Source organism: Lathyrus oleraceus, chromosome 5 (genome assembly GCF_024323335.1).
Source record: "Lathyrus oleraceus cultivar Zhongwan6 chromosome 5, CAAS_Psat_ZW6_1.0, whole genome shotgun sequence".
NCBI classification, from domain to species: domain Eukaryota; kingdom Viridiplantae; phylum Streptophyta; class Magnoliopsida; order Fabales; family Fabaceae; genus Lathyrus; species Lathyrus oleraceus.
Genome location: NC_066583.1, coordinates 409,950,728 through 409,967,355, shown reverse-complemented (window position 1 = coordinate 409,967,355; position 16,628 = coordinate 409,950,728).

The window sequence follows — 16,628 nt, the reverse complement described above, 5'->3', positions numbered from 1 at the left end:
ATTGCGATCTCCCAATCTGCCTTCTTAGGTACCTGTTGTTGCTGCTGCTGATATTGATTTTGATATTGACCATGTGCCTGCTGTTGCACGTTCCCTCTTTGATCTTTCCATGCAAAGTTGGGACGATTTTTCCACCCCGGATTATATGTGTTGGAGTAGGGATTGTTCTGCTTTAAAACTTTTATATCTTCGATCTGTTGCGGTGTTGCAAAACAATGAACAGTATTGTGTGGTCCATTGCAAATGTCACACATTTCACTCGGTGCCTGTTGCACTTGAGCCACTTTCTGAGCACCTATGTTTAGTGCTCTCAACCTTTTCTCTACCTCTGCAGCAACAGCTTCTTCAATTTTCACCTGTTTATTTGTTTCAAGCTTCAAGTCAATAACTGCAGATTTGCTTGATACCCTGTCATATAACTCTAAATGCTCGTTCGAGGCAATAACTTCAATTATCTTCTTCATACCGGTGGTTGTTGCAAATTTGGCTGAGCCACCAGTTGCTGAATCAAGGATTTGTCTTGTTTGAATTCGAAGACCATTGACAAACATTTGCATTTGTTCAGTTTCATCCATGTTGTGAGTAGGACAAGCCACTAGGATTCTCTTGAAACGTTTGTAGGCATCTCCTAGTGACTCACCCTCCTTCTGTTTGAAGTTTAGGATCTCATATCTTTTCTTCAATGACACAGATGCGGGAAAATACTCCTGCAAGAATGTTGTTTCCATGTGCTCCCATGTAGTGATACTACCAGCAGGTAAGGAATAGAACCATTCTTCAGCCTCATCTGCTAAAGTGAATGGGAACATACGAAGTCGGACTGCTTCTTCGCTATGTCCAGGCATTTTCAGTGTTGTGCTCATGGTTAAAAATCTTTGCAGATGCTTGTTGGCATCTTCATTCACTCTTCCAGAGAAGGACCTTCTTTCGAGTTGATTAATGGTGTTGGGATGCAGCTGGAATTGTTCCACAGTAACTGGTTGGTTGACAATTGTCATACGACCACCCGAGGTGTTGGTTCCACCATAGTCACCGAGGAGTCTCTCTGGTGGTGGTGGATTAGCAGCCATGATTTCAGGAATTGTTTCCGTGTCTGAATCTGAATTCTCTGAGTGCACTGAAACAACTTCTTCCTCCGCTTTCTCTGCTAATTCCAGTTTCTTTCTCTTAGCTTGTCTGAGTCTAGCGCGAAGAGTTCTTTCTGGATCTGCGTCAAAAGGAAAATCCGCTGAGGCCTTACCTCACATAAACAAGTTAGACAAAGATTAGAATTGAAGAACAAAATTGTCACAGATAAAATTTTGGTTGGCAAGCAACAAAATTTCGATAGAATAGAAATTAAAATATGTAGTTTGGCAATCCCCGGCAACGGCGCCAAAAACTTGATCGGAAAAATAGCAAGGGTACTATTTTTACCGATGTAGTAATAAGGAGTTTTATTTCCAAGTATCGATCTCAAGGATTGCGTAGGAAATACTTATTTTAATTTGATTCTATCAGAACAAAAAGATAATGGTTTGGTTGTTTTGGAATTTATAATAGTAAACACAAAAAGAGTAAAAATAATTGATTACGATAAAAGATGCTAGGGTGAGTGGTTGAGTTAACCGGCTATGAATTCAGTCACGATTTCCTTAATACATATGAAACATTCAATCACCTAACCTCAGAATGTTCTTACTTAAGTCCTTAAGGAAGAAACTATTAAACTACCAATTCTTACTCAAATGTCCATTCAATTAATCATTGGTTTTAATCATACAAAATATCAAGGTCTACGGTGATTTACGAAAGTTACTAGTCCTAGATGATGCATTCATAAACCCAATTGTGTGAAAACCATACCAATCGCAATCCTGTTATTGGAAGTCATAGATCAATTTGTATTTGTCCGATACAAAAGCATAATAACATCACACAATTGAATTGAAATACGTAACATAGTAATCAAGAGATCATTGCTTCAAATTCATAGCATGCGATAACATCAGGACCACCCCCTAGCATCAGGGGGGTTTAGCCTCTCATAGTACTTAAAGAACTCATAATGTAAATATTAGACATTACAAAGAATTAGGAGAGTTTGATCTTCAATGGGTGATGCCCCTTGAATCTCGCCGTCTTCAAATCCGTCGTATTCGCTATCTTCTCCAATGCAATGTTTTCTTTCGTCTGTAAAAAGGTGCCTTCTTCTTTCTCTTTCAAGCCTTCTTATAGCTTCAGATGAATCTCCTCCAAGCAAAAGGTCCAAACTACCCTTAATGAGCAGAATCGGTTCACAAAGCAAAAATTAGGTTTTCCAAGCTGCGTCCAATAAACACGGCCGTGTGGTGGCACATGGGTGGCCGTGTTGTTCTTCATAATTAATAATTTTCAGCACAAGCTACAGTGGCAACAACACGGGTCGTGTTCCTCCACACGAGTGCCCGTGTTAATGCACTGTTTTAATCAACACGGCCGTGTGGTGGCACACGGGTGCCCGTGTTGATCTCTGTTTTTCTGCTCCCATTCTGCTCTGCCTGATCAACAACACGGGCAGTGTTGTGGCACACGGGTGCCCGTGTTGACCTGCTGTTTCTTCATATTTTTGCCTTTCAGAGTGTCCATAACTTCACCATTCTTGCTTTTAAACATGTGCAATGGCCTGTAACAATGACACTACCAAACGAAGCATAAACGAGATCTTTTTTACATAAACTTGTAATCGAATGCAATGCGATACCAAACCAACAAAACATGATAAATGACTCCAAAGCAATTGAAAACAAACATAAATTTTACCAAAGTGATGAAAATATGTCGGATTAACGGTGGGAATTCAATGGAAATGGTGACCGATCATTGCTCTAAGTAATTTGTTTTCCTTTATTTTAAGAAAAATCCTTCTCCTGTTCCTAAGGGAGAAGTGAATATTGTTGGGCATTTTTCAAATTATCATCAATAAAATGCAATTCTATTCATCAACATCTATGATGGTTTATTTTTACTTTTTGCTTTTCTGAAAATGGTAATCACAAAAAACATAAATAAATAAATAATAATTGTCCATCTGCATAATATTTGATCACAACTCACTTTTCTAAAATCAAAGTATCAAATCATTATGCAGGTTGATTCCTAAACCCATTGAATACAATGATACTACGCCCTCTCTAAACTTTGATTTCCCTATGTTTGAGGCTAAGGAAGAGATTCATGAAGAAGTATCTGATGAATTATCTCGTCTACTTGAGCATGAGGAAAAAGCCATCCAACCGTTCGAAGAACACATTGAGTTAGTCAACTTGGGTTCCGAAGAAGATGTGAAGGAAGTCAAGATTGGGTCTCAACTGTGTCCAGAGGTTAAGAAGGAGTTGATTAATCTTCTCTGAGAGTATTCAGATATGTTTGCTTGGTCCTATCAAGACATGCCTGGTTTGGATTCTGAGATTGTGAAGCATAAATTTCCTTTGAAACCAGAATGCCCGCCAGTCAAGCAGAAGTTGAGGATGACTCATCTTGATATGGCAATAAAGATCAAAGAAGAAGTACAAAAGCATATCGATGTCGGTTTTCTTGTTACCTCCGAGTATCCAAATTGGGTGGCCAATATTGTGCATGTTCCAAAGAAAAATGGAAAAGCCCGTATGTGCGCTGATTATAGAGATTTGAACAAAGCTAGTCTGAAAGATGATTTCCCTCTGCCACACATTGATATGTTGGTAGACAATACAACTAAATTCAAAGTCCTATCGTTTATGGACGGATTTTCCGGTTATAATCAGATCAAAATGACACCCGAAGATATGGAGAAGACCATATTTGTTACACCTTGGGGAACATTCAATTATATAGTGATGCCTTTTGCTTTAAAGAATGTTGGTGCAACATACCAGAGAGCAATGACCAATTTTTTTTCATGATATGATGCATAAAGAGATCGAAGTCTATGTTGATGACATGATTGCCAAATCAAGTGATGAAGAAGAACATGTCGAGCATTTGTTGAAGCTATTCCAGCGTTTGAGGAAATACAAACTCTGATTGAATCCCAATAAATGTACTTTTGGTGTTCGTTCTGGTAAGTTGTTGGGATTTATTGTCAGTGAGAAGGGTATTGAAGTTGATCCTGCCAAGGTCAAAGCAATATAAGAAATGCATGCTCCCAAAACTGAGAAGCAAGTTAGAGGTTTTCTCGGCCGCTTGAATTACATCTCAAGATTTTTTATATCGCATATGACTGCCACATGTGCACCTATATTCAAGCTTCTTCGAAAAGATCAGCCTTGTGATTGGAACGAGGATTTCCAGAAACCTTTTGACAGTATCAAAGAGTATCTGCTTGAGCCTCCATATCTGTCTCCCCTTGTTGAAGGAAGACCTTCGATCATGTATTTGATTGTGCTCGATGAAAGTATGGGTTGTGTTCTAGGACAGCAAGACAAAACTGGAAAATAATAATATGTTATTTACTACCTCAGTAAGAAGTTCACCGACTGTGGGACTCAGTATTCCATGCTTGAAAAGACTTGTTGCACATTGGCTTGGGCTGCTAAGTGTTCGCGCCAGTATATGTTAATTCATACTACTTGGTTGATATCCAAAATGGATCCAATCAAGTATATTTTTGAGAAGCTTGCTTTAACTGGGAGGATTGCCCGTTGGAAGATGTTGTTATCTGAGTATGATATTGAATACCAATCTCAAAAAGTGATTAAAGGTAGTGTCTTGGCTGACCATTTGGCTCACCAACCGATTGAAGATTATCAGTCAGTGTAGTATGATTTTATTGATGAAGAGATTTTGTACCTAAAGATGAAAGATTGTGATGAACCATTGCTTGAAGAAGGGCCAGAACCTGGTTCCTGTTGGGGCATGGTATTTGATGGAGCTGTTAATCAGTATAGTAATGGCATTGGGGCAGTGATTATTACTCCTCAAGGCACTCATTTTCCGTTTACAGCTAGATTAACTTTCAAGTGTACGAACAATATGGCTGAGTATGAAGCTTGCATCATGGGGCTTGAAGAGGCCATTGATATTAGAATTAAGTATCTTGACGTCTATGGAGATTCAACTTTAGTTGTAAATCAGATCAAGGGTGAATGGGAGACAGATCAACCCGGTTTGATACCATATAGAGATTATGCGAGGAGGATTTCAACTTTCTTTACAAAGGTTGAGTTTCATCATATCCCTCGAGATGAAAATCGGATGGTAGATGCTCTTGCAACGTTGGCTTCAAGGATTATGGTGAAGTTTTGGAATGAAGTTCCTAATTTAACTATGATGCATCTTGATAGGCCAGCTCATGTGTTTGTTCTTGAAGAGGTCAAAGATGAAGGTATTTTGATATCAAGTGTTTTCTCCAGAGTCAGATTTATCCGCTCGAGGCATCTTTGAAAGATAAGAAGACTTTGAGGAGATTAGATGGAAACTTCTACCTGAATGGTGATGTGCTATACAAGAGAAATTTCGATATGGTTCTGCTCAGATGCGTGGATAGAAACGAAGCAGGCATGTTGATGACTGAAGTCCTTGAAGGTTCCTTTGGTATCCATTCCAATGGACATGCTATGGAAAAGAAGATGTTGAGAGCAGGTTACTATTGGCTGACAATGGAATCTGACTGTTGCAAGTTTGTGAAGAAATGCCACAAGTGTCAAGTTTATGCATATAGGATTCATGTTCCCCCGACACTATTGAATGTCATTTCCTATCCATGGCCCTTCTCCATGTGGGGAATTGATATGATTGGTATGATTGAGCTCAGAGCTTCAAATGGACATCGTTTCATTCTGGTGGCTATTGACTACTTCACAAAGTGGGTTGAAGCGACATCGTATGTGAATGTAACCAAGCAAGTTGTTGTAAGGTTTATCAAGATTCAGATTATATACCGTTATGGTGTGCCAAGTAAGATCATTTCTGATAATGGATCGAACTTGAACAATAATATGGTGGAATCTCTTTGCAAAGACTTCAAGATTGCACATCATAATTCTTCTCCCTACATACCTAAGATGAATGGGGCCGTTGAAGCTGCAAATAAGAACATCAAGATAATCATTCAGAAGATGGTTGTAACCTTCAAGGATTGGCATGAGATGCTCCCATTTTCTTTACATGGGTCCCGTACATCCATTAACACTTCAACAGGGGCAACACCTTTCTCACTTGTTTATGGCATGGAAGTTGTGATCTCAGTAGAGGTTGAGATCCCATCATTGTGTGTCTTGATGGAAGCCAAGTTGAATGAGGCTGAATGGTGTCAGACCAGGTATGATCAGCTGAATTTGATTGAAGAGAATAGATTAACTGCCATGTGTCATGGTCATTTATATCAGCAAAGAATGAAGAAAGCTTTTGATAAGTAGGTCATGCCTCGTATGTTCCGAGAAGGTGACCTTGTGCTAAAAAAGATCCTATCTTTCAAACCTGATGCTAGGGGCAAATGGACTCCTAATTATGAAGGCCTGTATATTGTTAAGAAAGCCTTTTCGGGAGGTGCTTTGATTCTTACAACTATGGATGGCGAAGAGTTCACTCGTCCTGTGAATGCCGATGCAGTCAAGAAATACTTCGCCTAAAAAGAAAAGAACAACTCGCTAAGTTGAAAACCCGAAAGGGCGGCTTAGGCAAAAATGAGCGTCTCGGTGGATTGAAAACCCAAAAGGGCGATCCAGGCAAAAATTAGAGACATAAAACAGAAAGATTTATCCTGATAGATTGAGAACCCCACCTTGGGGTAACTTATGCAAAGATTAGGGATTATGGCGAGTAACTTCATTCGGTTGATCTCCAATCTGAGAACACTTTTGAGCAAGTCATCTGGTTCTGATTCGTCATCTTTAACCGAAGCCAAGAGCACAGTGGAAATTGAAGTTGGTAGAAGGATTAATGATCACTGTATTCAATGTAGCCCTTTTCCATGTAAATTACCATCTTTCAATGGAGTCTTGTCATTTACGGACTACCATTCTATTAAATAAAGTTGAGCTTTTTCTCCAATTGTTTCTACTCTTATTTATCTTCCAGCTAAATAGAATTAAACTTTTATAATGATAATTTTAAAATCAATAAAAATCAAAATCATTTTTTTCTTAAAATTACAAAAGCAATTACTTTAAAAAGAGCAATCGATTTTAATTAGGAATATCAACAGCAGTCTAAGAACATGTAAATCTTAGAAGTGCAAAGCATTGTTGGGCTTTCCCCAAGCAGTTAGTTCAACATTTCAGTTTCCCCAACTAGGTTTTAAAATCGCCTCCTCAGCTGAGTTATAAGCACGTATTCTCAACGGTTTGCATAGATCCAGTGCAAGGTTTTGTTTCTCCTCAAGTCGCTAGCGGAGTTCATTCCTGATCCCCGTCAGCATGGATTCTTGAGCAGTATTTTGTGGTCCTCTGCAAGGTTGTCTCCCATTCTGATATGGTGTTGACCTAAAATTCCATGCAGAGTTGATGATGTAGATCCTCAACGGATCTTCTCTCTTTCCCCAGTCAGGGTCGAGCTATTTTGAGGTGGATGATTTATGTCTGTCCCCAACTTTTTTTCTCCTGTTTGTGCCTCCATCCTGTCGAGATTAGCCGAGTGTTATAGCGATGATTCATATAAGTGTAATTTGTATCCTTTATGATCGTTTTGTCAAGCATAATCATCATATATACATATACATATACATATACATTCATATATATTTCATTATTGCATTATTATTGCACTTTTTGATTCATTATTTTTTTTGGTCCTCGACTATGGTGATATCATCCCCCCACGCTGATTCGGTGTGTCTGTCCTCCCTCAATTGTAGAGTGTCAGCCTCTTAGGCAGAAAGAATTTAACCTTTCCCATTCCCCACTGCGTTATTTCCACGTGGATGATTATCATTTCAACTTCCTCCCTAGTTGATTATCCGGATGGAACCACTCCTCTTGAGTTATATCCTCACTGGGTCGTGTCTTTGATTGACTGTCTCTTTCAAGCTCTTACCTAGATATATGCTTTTGTTCCCCTGAGAGTCTATTACCCAGTAACTAGTAATATTCTTCTCGATTTGCAAGGACCTTACTCTTACCCAATACCCAGTGATAGTAATCTACTCCCTCTTGTTTTTCCTAGCGGATTCGTCTTGCGTTTCCCCAGTAGTCTATCATTGATATGTTCATCCTAACCGGTGATGAATATTCTCCATTTTTGGTTTTCTACCCAGTAAAAAGGTAGTCGTAATCCCTATTTTATTCCCTAGAGGTTTAATCCTTAATATGTTCATCCTAACCGATGATGGGTTTCCTCCTCTTTCCGGTCTTATGCCTTGTAACTGATAGTTGTAAATCCTGTTTTCCCTTGCTGAGTCTATCCTTGATATGTTCATCCTAACCGGTGACCGATATTCTCTTTTTGGTTTTCTATCCAGTAACTGATAGATATAATTCATATTTATCACCTGAACCCTCCGTTGCGGAAACTATGTTGTATAACTTTGGTTCTGACGTTGAACGGTCTTGGTTTAAATCCCAATCCGGCCCTATTCTTGTTTTCAGCAATCTCTATCACATGACCCCATTGATCAATGCTGCCATTCAGAATGGCCTCTTGTGCATCTTTCAAAGAAGACATGGGTGCCCCAGTTTTCTTCTCAGCAGCAATAGACAAGGCTTGAAACGGTGTTCCAACCTCTTCTTCAGCATCAACGTACATGAAAGATGACAAATGGCTTACCAATAATGCCTTCTCTCCACCAACAATAACAAGCTTTCCGTTCTTCACAAATTTCAGCTTCTAGTGTAGAGTAGACGTCACAGCTCTTGCTTCATGAATCCATGGCCTTCCCAACAAGTAGCTATAGGCCGGGTGATATCCATTACCTGGAAAGTGGGAAATCACTCAGATCTATTTTTACTGAAAATCACTCAAACCTATCTTTACTAGAACGCCTTGACAATTACACCGTTGTACCTCATTGGGGCGCCTGGATAGGAGAGTCTTGACATAGTTGATTTCGGAAGCACATTCAAAGACGAACCAGTGTCGACCAACACAATGGACATATCACCCTCCTTACTGTTCATTGAAATGTGTAATGCCAAATTGTGATTTCTGCCTTCCTCAAGAAGCTCTTCATCACAACAACTCATATTATTACAAGAGGTGATGTTAGCAACTATGTGGTCAAACTGATCCACGGTCACATCATGCTAGACATAAGCCTTCTCTAGCACTTTCTGCAATGCTTCTCTGTATGCCTCAGAATTCATTAATAATGGCAACACATAGATCTTTGACGGAGTCTGGAGCAGTTTCTCCACAACGTTGAACTCACTTCTTTTAATCAATTTTAAAACATCATCGTCATTGTTAGCCTTCAGTTTGCTGGATTCACCAGACTGACACATTGAAGCACTAACCGGATTCACCACTGAAATCTTTCCCTTCTTACTTGCTGGAACATCTTCTATTTCTTTCAGAAATACTGGACCAAACATACGACCACTACAGGTCACCTTTGCAATATCAATAATATTCACCACGGAGTCCACAACTGGCAGAGGAACCTCTTGACCATTTTCTATCATTGTGGCGTTGTATTGATATGGCACATCTTTATCGGATGCATACGGAATAGGGCCCTCTAACCTTATAACCAACGATGATATCGACTGTTACCATTATTATTGCTGCTGCTATTAAACTGGATAACTACCCGCTCAGTGTAAACGACCGGAGGTGGCACTGACATGACCGGGCTAGATGTCGGCCGAGAAACAAAGGTGGATGCATACCCTTCTGGCATAAAGTTTGATGGCATTACCCAAGGGAACCCAGCAGGCATAGATGGAATAGATTGACTGGCAGTAGCATTAGGAACAATTCAGGTAGCCACCTCAGAGATAACAGTCCTCTAGGGAGGAGTTGGTGATGACTGGTTCTGTGCAGCAATGGCAGATTCAATCAGCATTGTTAGTCTGGAAATCTCATCCTTCAACTCTAGGTTCTCTTGCTCTAGATGCTCCATGATCCTTGGTTGATTAGAACGAGTGTTATAATGGTGAGTCAGCTTGGTTGATGCAAAGAAGAAGAACTGATAAGACATCTGGCGAAAGAAAACCTGTTATACAAATGATGCATGAAATGCAATGTTTTTTATTGCTTAATTTCAAGGAACATAGAAAGTTCTATTTGCAAATATATAATAATAACAATAATTTTATTAATCATAAAATCTCTTTTTATTCACAAAATTTGGAAGGAAAACACCGAGTACAATTTCAAAAATCGAAGTACAAATGCAAGAGAAAAGGAAACTATCATCCTAAGGATCCCTTAGCAACAATATCAAATGATCTGGCCGTGGGTGCGTACTTCCTTTGGATGCGTAGAATGTCAGACTCAAAGGATGTCTTCATCTGAGCCTTCTCAAGAATTAGCTAATCAATAATCTTCTTCCAAGCACCAGCTGGATGAGGCATACAAGAGGAAGGTAGACCCTCTGGCTCTCTGTCTCTTCACTGCTCGGTCTTCAAGAATCTCAATAAGTGCATCCTTCTCTTTCGAATCAAGTTGCAACTCTTCATGCTTTCGGCTTAAAGCATGGAACCTCTCTTCCCACATATCTCTCTCTTGCTTCATCTTGATGAGTGTGTCTTCCAACTCCTATACATCTTGGTTAGGAGAGTTGATGGCTCAACCACAACCAAAGACATAGGTCTTTCAAAAGCGTACGACATCTTCAGCTCCAAAGCTCTCTTCTTTACCCAAATAGTGTAGGCTGCCAAAGCTACACAATTGCACGGACCAAGCTCGGATCTTCCATTCCTATACACATTATGCCAAGTATGTATCATCCTCTCCTTCAAATGTTGGGGATCTTTACCCTCTTGATAGAATAGACCTTCTAACTGAGTGTTGTTAGGTTTATCTCTCAAGGGGAACCCAAGTTAACGACGAGCCAAAGCAGAGTTGTAGTTGATTCCTCCTTGTGTACCAATGAGAGGCACATTAGAGAATTCACCACAACTATCAATAATGTCCAAGATACTTAATGCAGAATCATACCAAACAATATCATCATTGGTGAGAGACATAAGTCTCTGAGACCACCGTAGAAATTTCTTGTTCTCCAAGAAAGCATGCGTCTGAGGCAAGTGTGAAATAAACCACTTGTACAGAAGAGGAACATAGCACACAATAGTCTCACCACCTTTAGAATTCCTCAAATGCAAAGAGAAATACATGTCACCTAACAGAGTAGGAACAGGATTCCCAATCAAGAAGATTCTAATGACATTATCATCAACAAAACCGTCAATGTTAGGGAACAAGACTAAACCATAGATGAGCAATACAAAGATGGCTTCAAAATCATCCACGCTACTGGCTTGAGCAAAGACAATAACTTTATCAATGAGGAACTCATAAGTTCACCCAAGAATACCTCCTTTCTTCACTAAATGAGCATCAATCTCATATTTCTTCAGATGAAGAGCTTCAATTATGATATGAGATCTGGGAATCTCCTCCAATCCACTGAAAGGTATTTCGTCAAATACGGGCATACCCAAGAGATGGGCATACTCCTCTAACGTAGGCACAAGCTAATAATCGGGAAAATAGAAACACCGATAGAGAGGGTCATAAAACTGAACCAGAACACTCAGGAGTCCTTCAACAACATTAGCAGATAATACAGACAAACATTTCCCATGGTGTTGCTTGAAGTCCAAGGGATCTAATACAAAGGATGACAACTTCCTCAGCTCTTTCAAATCACAACATCTGAAACTGTACTTCTTAGTGTTCCTTCGTCCATAATCCATGGTCTGAAAATATTTGCAAACAAGACCTCAGTTCCTTTTATTTTTCTTGGATGAATGTTATGATGCACATGTATACATGAATGCAACAATCACATACAAGGGATCACACACAAGGCAAACACAAACAAAGGTCAAGGGATGGATCAAGTCATCATTAAGATTAATCATCCATTTTGGTGGATTATGGTTTTCACCTTATCAACACCCAAGTTCCATTGAGATTGACGAGACTTGATCGGATCAACCAAGAATCAAAGGGTTTGTTGTGAGTCACGAGTATGGAGTCAGGTTAAGAACCATCCTAAAGGAGTGTAATAAGGATAAAAACATGTACGTCATGTTCTAAGAAGTTCCCAGAGTCTTGATCCCATCTATCGGATATTACAGGTTAGGATGACTGACTCATCAACCCATAATATTCTAGAGAGAAACTCGTCTGAGTGTAGTATCGCGTAATAACTGTTATCAGGTCTGCACCTAAACAGTCTTTGCACTACATCCTAAATAGGCCAAGTTGTGTTAAATGTTCTACGGTCCTCAGCTTCTCGGACCCCAAATCAGATAAAGTAATGCCTAACCACAAATAACTTGTTTGACATTAGTAACTCCAAAAGGGTCTCCAGTGAGTAGATGGGTCTCAAGCCAACTTGTTAAGGACTACTCCACACAAGTTGAACATGACTATACCATCATCTTATCTTAGTTGCACTCAAGTTCGGGTTAGAACTTATCTCACCACTCAGAGATCACCAAGCACAACAGACATATTATATCACACAAACAAATATATAAACATCAAATATACAAATATATACACATAAAAAACTAGGCTAAATCCACTGAGGTCTAATCCCCAACAAAATCGCCAATTAATTTATGTAGCGGTAAATTTATGACCATCAAGCTATGGATAAGCTTAACGTCGATAAAACCAGAGTTGCCACCGCGCTTTTATTGTTTCCAAAGGAAAAGGGAAAAGTACGAACAAAACCCAAATTTGACCCTAAGATCCCTCATGTAATTCCATCATAAGCATTAGCATTGGGATCATACCTTGGCATCCTCCTTACCCCTTTTTCATTGGGTTTGTTTTGGGAGAGATCACCAAGCACGTTGGGATTGTATCATACTTTTATTTTATAATTTCACTAACCAAAATACCAAAAATATGTCTTTGTATTTGTCTAACTCTTTTGTAGGTAGGGCATGATCTCATTGATTCATCAAGATCACGTCTAGGGTTTGAGACCCTCATGAACAAAGAGCACAACCAAGAATTGATTCAATAATATTTATGAACATCATATATGAGTCCCAATAATATCTACATATTATATTGATCAAGTTTTCTGCAAGAGTTTGAGGGTGATTTGCCTAGGCAACCCTAGTTTGACTGGGTATCTTAAGTAACTTATCCAACAAGCTATCTCACCAATTGATCAAATTTCTCAAGGGACACTTCAAAATTCATCATCTCATGCATATATGATCTACCATGAGCCAAGCAAGTCAAGAGGATTGAAAATTAGCAAGTTGGTTGATGTTGGTGGGCCAGATGGATTCATCTGATCAAAACTGGGTCTCCCTAGACCCTATCTCCTACAATTTTCACCATATGAAAATGATTCCAAGCTAAAACTTACTCTAAATGGCATTCTAAACAACTTTCATATTGATACCTAGATCTAGTTTTGCTTGGAAAATCGTTTTCTCTGTTGAAATATTGTAGATCATTTTGTCTAAACCCTAATTTGAAAGTCAACTTCCCAAGGCCATAACTTGCTCAATTTTTATGAGATGAAAGATTTCCAAGTTAAAAAATCAAATTAAATGTGTCTACTTCAACTTTTATGGTTAGAATGGGAGATAATATAACTTTTTTGACCATGTGATATGAGGTTACATTATAGGTCACTTTTGACCTATACTATTGATCAAGTGATTTTTCCAAACTTCAAAAATACATAACTCTATCATTTAAAATCCAAATGACATGAAATTGGTGACCATTTTTAAGGTCTTTAAAATATCTATAACTTTTATGCAGACACTTTTCTCATTTGAAACTCATATAAAAAGTTAAGCAAGGTGGAATATTGAGACATATGGCTTGACACTTACAAAAAATTTGATATGTCAAAAATTTCCAAACTTCCATCTCAAATTTCTCCATGTTGCAAGCTCCAAATGAAAAAGTGTTGAACATGAAAGTTGTTCCTCTTGATCTCACCTTTCCAAAGAGCTCCAATTCACTCATTTTGGACAAGAAATGCATAGGCTGCACATGCTTTAAACAAGGTGATATCACTTGGCAAGGATCAAACTTCAAACATCAATGCTCACTTGCCTTGAAATCCAAGCTTACTTCAGACCATATGATGTTCATTTGTGGACCTCAAATAATCATTTCATGGGCATGTGCGCGCCCATGCATACTTGCATCACCATTTGCCAAAATTGGAAAGTAATTGGAAGTGTGCAATTATCAACCATTTCAGCTATAAATAGAGCTTTAATTGCTCTGAAATACAAACACCTTGGCGCCAGCTTTGATCCCCCATTTTAAACCCTCACTTTGCAAAGGATAAGCCTGAAAAATTCTCTTGAATTTGAGATTGAATTTACACTATTTTGAAATTCAATTCTCTTGGAATCCACAGCTTCTTAACCATTCAATCCTTCTCCTGCAAGCAAGTGGAGTGAGATCAAGCACAAGTAAGATCAAGATCCATTGAATCAAGACCTATATTGAAGGTATTTTCCAGAAATTTTGAAATCTTCGATTCTCTCAAATTCTTGCTCAATTCTATTGATTCTTTGGTTGTCTGAAGTCCTACCAATGTAGGCAAGAAGTTTGAGTTGCTTTGAGGTCAAATCGAAGCAACTCAGTTCATGTAACTCAAATTTCAACTCCATGTATCTCTCAATATACTTGGAGTTAGAGTGAATGGAGGTCAGATTCGAGCTCAGTGCCATTTTTTCTTTAACATCATGTCCTTGTTTTTCATTTTGGTGATGGTTCATGGTGGACCAGTCCGGTGAGGTCCACCAGAGAAGATGAACGGATCTATGGCTCCAGCGATGAGTTGGCAAAGCCCTGAACCACATGATCCAATCCTTTTATTTTAATCTTGATCGTTGGTTTTAATTACCACCTATGCAGCACTGTCGACTCAAGTCTATGTGGAACGCGTGCTAGGGATCATCTGATCTGCCACCTCAATTAATGAGGGAGATCAGATGGTCCACGTATTTTTGATTTTCTGAATTTTTATTTTAATTGCATTATTTTTAGTAACTTATATTAAATTCAATATTGATCAAAAAAATATGGGACTTTCACCAAAAAATTTCAAATATTTTTCTCTTTCATATTCTGAATTAAAATTATTTTTTGGATTATTATTATTAGAGTTATATCTTAGGATATGAAAAATCAGCACTGTAAAATAATTAAGGCCAACCTTAATTTAATAGAATACGAAAATTTTAGCACTATAGAATAATTAAGGTCATCCTTAAGTGTAAAGCTTGAATGATTCAACTCTTGAATGTTCAACTCCTCTTGTATAAATAGAGCATCATGCTCCATTCCAATTCAATATAAAAAAACAGAATTAGTTTCTCTCTTTTCTCTTTTAGCTTTCTATCTCTTCTCTCTCATATCTCACTCTAATATGGTATCATAGAGCTTCGGTTCTATCCATGGCAGCGACTCCGGTAACTACAACTCCGGCCACCGCAACATCTATATCATTCCAACTCAAAATCACAGAAAAACTTGATGAGAAGAATTTCCTATTTTGGCGCCAACAAGTAGATCCTTTCGTTAACGTGAATAATCTTCAAAACTACCTTTAGCTTCGTGACATACTGAATCAATATCTAACTGATGAAGATTGTGCAGCTGCTCGTGAGAATCCTGCGTATCGCACCTGAATTACGCAAGATCAGTGGCTTATGACGTGGCTTCAATCCATGCTTTCACCTTTGATTCTTTCACGTGTTCTTAGATGCGTTCATTCCTACGAGCTCTGGGAACGTATTCTTACGCATTTTCAAAAGCTTACACGTGCGAAAGCAAGACAACTACGAGCGAAACTCAGATCTACAACACTTGAAGACAAATCTGTTGGTGATTACCTGGTTCGCATCAAAGTTCTTGTTGATGCGCTTGCTTCAGTCGGAGATCCAATTTCAGATCAGCAACACATTGATGTGATTCTTGAAGGTCTTCCTCAAGACTTTGCCTCTGTTATTTCGGTCATTGAAAGCAAGTTTGATTCAGTAGAACTTGAAGAAGTTGAAGCTCTTCTTCTTGCTCATGAGATGAGATTCAACAAGTATAAGAAACACTCTCAAATGGAGGTGGCTGCCACAGTGAATCTCACTCAAGCTAATTCTCAACCTGAAACTGATAACTCCAATAACAATAACACTGAACAAGATGTGAATTCAACCTTTAATCCAACCTATTCAAGAGGAGGTCGTGCATCTGGCCGTGGTGGTGGACGCGGTCGTGGGAGAGGTAGGTTCAGCAACATTCAATGTCAAGTTTGCTTCAAATATGGTCACGTTGCTGCTAACTGCTATCAGAGGTTCAATCAACAGTTTCAACCTAACATACCTGCTGATTTTCAAACAATGAACCTACAAAATTTCTACAATCCGTATCAACCAATTGGTGGACCTCAGTTTCCTCAGCCCATGGTTAACACTTGGTCACGCCTAAGCTATCAACCAAGACTTGCTCCTCTCTCTGTTCCTTAGTTACAAATCACTCCCAATGCTATGATTGCTAACACAGCTTCAGTTCCAAGCAGTGCCTGGTTC